The sequence below is a fragment of the Bombina bombina genome, chromosome 5, assembly GCF_027579735.1.
Source record: "Bombina bombina isolate aBomBom1 chromosome 5, aBomBom1.pri, whole genome shotgun sequence".
Classification (NCBI taxonomy): Eukaryota; Metazoa; Chordata; class Amphibia; order Anura; family Bombinatoridae; genus Bombina; species Bombina bombina.
The window spans coordinates 1,060,101,379-1,060,107,378 of NC_069503.1; positions in this window are offsets into that span (position 1 = coordinate 1,060,101,379).

Genomic DNA, 6,000 nt, shown 5'->3' on the forward strand with positions numbered 1-6,000 from the left:
AACACCGAATAGTGGCAGCTCTATATGGCCTGCATGATTAGCCGCACCCAAAACAAAAATAAATCCAAGCGGTCTTGGATTAACACCCATGGCTAACTCTGTTGTTTCAAGTAGTACTATTCTTAGCACTTTCATCTCATCATCCCTGTTACTTCCAGGACTCTCGGTGGTGGTCTACATGGCCATCATGATTAGCCTAACCAAATACTACAATCCAACCTTGGCTCAGTCTTCCTAAGGCCCTTCATTGGCTGTATTTTGATAGTACTGTTCTTATTAGTTTAATAGCTGATACGACACCGAATGGTGGCAGCTCTATATGGCCTGCATGAATAGCCGCACCCAAAGCCAAAAAAAAGCCAAGCGGTTTTGCACTAACACCCATGGCTAACTCTGTTGTTTCAAGTTCTACTATTCTTAGCTCTTTCATCTCATCCCTGTTACTTCCAGGACTCTCAGTGGTGGTGGTCTACATGGCCATCATGATTAGCCTAACCAAATACTACAATCCAACCTTGGCTCAGTCTTCCTAAGGCCCTTCATTGGCTGTATTTTGGTAGTACTGTTCTTATTAGTTTAATAGCTGATACGACACTCAACAACTATTACCAACAATTTTAATTTTTAATTATTAAGAATACTGTCACAACAAATATGATTGGTGTCAATATTTTTCAAGTAGGCCTGGCATACAGGCCTGGAAGGCAGTAGAAAAGTGCAATTCTAGGGCACGAGCAAACTGAGGATTAAGATCAACCATCAAAATTTTTTTAATTTTAATTAGTAACTATACTGTCTGTGACAACAATTATGATTGGTGTAAATAGTTGGCTAGACGGCCTGGCACAAAAGGCTGGCAGTGGCAGGCAGGAGGTAAATGCAATTCAATGGCACTAGGAGACTGAATATTTGCAGTCCAAAAAATTATGATTTTTATTTTTTTATATACTGTTACAAGAATTGTGATTGGTGCCACTAATTGGCTAGTTGGGCCTGGCACACAGGCTGGCAGATATGAGTCGTGGATGGTAGGTAGGGCAGCAATTTAACACAGTATGCTGTGTAAGTGACAAAAACACAGGCCTGATAGAAAATTAAGTTAGATTACACTAGCAAAATATTTTAAAATTTTAGATTTTAATATTAAAATTATGTTAAGAAGTGCAATGCACATATGACTCTATGAGTGGTCGCACTGGCTGGCTGCTACGTAGGGCAGCAATTAACAACAGTATGCTGTGTAAGTCAGATAGACAGTTAGACACAGGCCTGATAGAAAATACAATTAGATTACACTAGCATAATGATTTAAAGACTTTTTTTGGAAATTTAAAGAAAAAGGTTAAGCACATACATATGAGTCGAGGCTGATAGCCTTGGAAGGGCAGCTATTAAAAACAGTAGGCTCTGTAAGTCGGATACACACACGCCTGATAGAAAATACTATTAGATTACACTAGAAAAATTATTGAAATTATTTTTTTGGGGGGGAATTTAAAAAAAGGTTAAACACATATGAATTGTGGCTCATAGACTAGGGAGGGCAGCAAGTAAACACAGTAGGCTCTGTATGTCAGCAAAACACACAGGCCGGATAGAAAATTATATTAGATTACACTAGCAAACAAATTTAAACTTTTTTTTTTTATATTAAAATTAAGGTGAAGAAGAATAGATATGAGTGCTGGGTGGCTGCCTGGCACAGACCAATTAACCAAAAGACTGAAAAAAAATGAGGTATATTAATGCTGAGTGAGCCTGATAGTAAATGTAATTAGATTACACTAGCAAAATATATATATATATTTTTTTAAATTTAAAATAATGTTATAAACGGATATTAACACTGGTGGCTGCTGGCTGGCACAGAGCAATGAACCATAGTATATGCTGTGTGACACTGGCCTGATAGAAAATGAAAAAAAAATTACACTAGAAAAATAATTAAATTTTTTGGTTAGTTAAATTTAAACTAATGTTGTTAGGGAGATATCAGTGGTGGCAGTAATCACAGCATATGCTGTGTGCCTTAAACACACAGCCTGAAAGCCAGGCAAATGCTAATAAAAAAAAAACGAAAAAAAAAAAAAAAATGCCACGAAATATAGCCCTAAAAAGGGCTTTTTGGGGTGCTGTGCTTGCAGCAGAGATGAGTGGAGTCCTTCTGGACTGTAAATACACTAGCCTAGCTATGTTTTTCCTATTAATGTCAGGAGCAAAAACACAACACGTCCTCTCATTAAGAAAGCAAGGTCGTTATGAGTCTAAAATGGCGGATTCCGAGTAGCTGGGAGGGTCTGTGAGGGAGTGTCTGATGTTGATTGGCTCTAATGTGTCAGGCGGCTGTGACATAAAGGGTCAAAGTTTCCACAATGATAACACATAGGGGCGGATCGAACATCGCCATGTGTTCGCCCACAAACGCGAACGCGAACAAGCTATGTTCGCTGTGAACCGTTCGCGGGCGAACAGTTCGGGACATCACTATAATATATACTGTATATATAGTATGCATAATAATGTTTACAACATCAGAGCCTTATGTTGATAAAAAAATGGAAATAATACACATTTTAACACTCACGTAAATGCGATCAGAAACTATCATTCAAAAAAAGGATACATTTCTACATATTCTCTTCTATCCATTATTAATAAACTACAGTCATGCAATTCAATGTTCACATTGCATTCTCCTATTCTCAAATGTTTATGCTTTTTTACTTTGTAAACAACCAAAAATACTCCGATATACCTTATTCTAAATTCCTGTGCAGACAGTATCCTATTCTTGTGTGAGTAAAGAAGTTGTAGCTGCGACAGCTACCGATACACTCCACTGAAAAAACGTCCCATAGAAATGATGTCATCCGCAGTAGCGGCCACGGAGTCCTCCAGCAGTTTAGATCTCAATCCTGGCAAGGTGCAAGGCTCTGGGGTACAGGAACCATTCGCCCAAAGTCATATCCACAATAGAAGAGCCGCACACAGTGTAAATGCCAAACTTAGCAAATTTATTGCATAAGAACTAAAATTCACAAACACAGAAACAAGGTGTCTTACGCGTTTCCCGCCCTGTAGTGGCGCTTCATCAGAGACATAATGCACATGTACACACTCCATCCTTATATTGGGCAGTACCTGCCCTCACATTTGCCCATGCTTCAATTTAAAAAGATAGTGACAACAAGTAAAAACAGAACCAAAGTACATCTCATTAACAGTGCTGTTTTTAAACTAATACTATATGTTCTAATAGACAGATGAGCCATTTCAGAGAATATTGCAGCAAATATATATAAAGATATATAAAGTATTACAACCAAATAAATTGCAATACTAGTTTGTTTGTTATACCTTAATCCTATGCAGCCGTCAGCACGCATACACCAAATATGAAGTGTCAGCAGAGAACATACATTTCCCTTACTCGCTGAATCAGAGCAGACAACAATTTACTAATACAGTGTGCCTGCAAACGGCTGCATATTCAAAAGGTACAAGATAACCATATATCAAATTACATTATCTATATAGTCAGGATACTCAAAACCAATACACCACACAGTGAAAAAAGGAGGTTAAATTTCAAAACCTGAATATACCAATGTTCTATTATCCATTTTTAACTCAGTCTGGCTATCACCTTTTCCTAAATTATTCAAATTAACTGAGGTGAAATGTCTAACATTGCAATAAATCATAATATACACCAAGATTATATCAGACATAAAAAGAAATAAGTTAGTGTGAAAACACATACAAATACTTTATAACACTAAATAGCCCTTGGTGTAAATTTATCATATATATTATTATATTCATGCAATGTAATAACACTCAAGGATAGCAGACTATGTGAATATTACTGTCCATTAAAGCACATTTCTGTGTACATGGATCAAACCACAAACATTCATTGGCATATGTGTATAAGCAGGACACTGATACATAATCAATTGGTATAAACTATTATAGACATACACAATCAATATAATTCCAAAAGAATATATGATATATAAGTGTATATAGAGGGATGTTCATTGGCCACTAAATTATGGTTTTATTCCCATGCTTATGGGCTGCTAAACAAAATAGCTAATGTCCCATTCCTTGTTTAACCCCAAAGGGACCCTAGTTTTTAATTTAAAGATCCAGTATAGCTCTTTCTTATCTAATACTTTATATCTATTCCCTCCTCTAATGGGTGTCATAGCTTTGTCTATTGCTCGAATACTAAAGTCACCAAAATTCGTGAAATGCCCTCCATTAAAATGCTGAGCTATGCTAGAATCCTTATTATAATTTTTAACATCGTTAAAATGTTCTCGTGCTCTCGTGCCCAACTGTCTACTCGTTTTTCCAACGTATTGACAATGGCAAATTAGGCATTCTAGTAAGTATACCACGAATGTCGACCTACACTTTGCGTAAAAATCAATATCATATTTGCAGCAATCCACCATCGATTTGAATTCTTTATTACTGTCTATCATACTACAAGTCAAACATCCTCTACCACCACATTTATAATTGCCTTTTGTAGTAAGCCAAGTATCCCTGCCTCTTGTTCTCATAACCATGCTGGGTGCTAATGTTTTGGCTAATGTTACCGGCTTTTTAGAAACAAATTTACAATTTCCTATTACATCCTTTAATATCTCATCTGTTTCCAGAAGTTTCAAATTCCTTTGTAGTATCCTAACTATATGTGGAAACTGCCTTGTATATTCTGTGGTGAATAGAACATCTCCTTGTTGTATACCTGATTTGGTATCTTTCCGATCTCTCAAATTGTTCTTAGAGTGACCTATTTCAATCCTAGCTGCATTCAATGATTGTGGGTCATAACCCCTCTTCTCCAATCTTTTACACAATTCTAATGATTGTTCAAGATATACTTCCAAATTCTTAGTGTTTCTTCTCAGTCTAATTAGTTGGCCCCTTGGTATGTCACGTATGAGGTGGCGTGGGTGGCACAATCTAGCGTGGAGTATGGTATTACCTGCACTCTGTTTTCTAAAGGTCTTTGAAACGACCATCCTATTTACCACGTCACCACTCAGTGTCACATCCAAGAAGTCAACACTATCCTGACTGTGAGTCCCTACAAATCTTAAGCATAAATCATTTCTAAAATAGGGTCCCTAGGGGTTTAAGACTCAATAAATTCCCCACGTTTGAGGTTGAGGATTTAGAAACCATTGTGGAATGGAATGAGGCACTAACAGAGTGCTCTATTAAATTAATGGGCATCCTAATTCGGTGTAAATATAAACAAAGAGTCAACCTAAAAGATCGTATCACTGATATAGAAGTTGAATTGAATAAATTTTCTGAACATGAAAAATTCATAGAACATAAAAAAACAATGCAAGATTATATTGACAAATTGGATAATATATTAGCAGAGAGGAAAGGAGTCAAATTCATGCCATGATAGGATGGACTATGAATCCAATAGAGTATACAACTGGCCCAATTATCAACAAGGGAATAAGGGACATAACTTTAATAATAACAAAAGAAAGAATAAATTCAATCAAAAGAAGGAAGATAGTAATAAGGATCAAGAGGCAGAGGTTGTGCCAAAACCCATCTTAAAAAATTACAATAAGAAAAGTGGTCTTTTCATCGACTGATGGAGAAGCAACAGATCAAGAATCCTTTAAATCTTCTGAAGTTTCATCCCCTTCCCTTTCTCCAACTTCTTCTGTCTCTTCTGCTTCTTCTATTTGTTCTCGTTCTCTGCAGGGTACCTCAGCGGATGATACAGATGGGGAAGATGTGGCAGTGCGATCCAAGGGATCAAAAAAGGATCAGAAGGTCCCTTTAGGAGAGTCCGGAGATCAAAAGGGAGATCAAAAAGGAGATCCAAAGGGCAAAACACAGAGGAAAAAGAAAGCTTAAATACCAATGCAACATTGGACTTGAGTGTGATTAATATCTCATCTTATGGTCTGAGCACAGAGCAGGTCAGTACACTTAGTAAGGGATTGG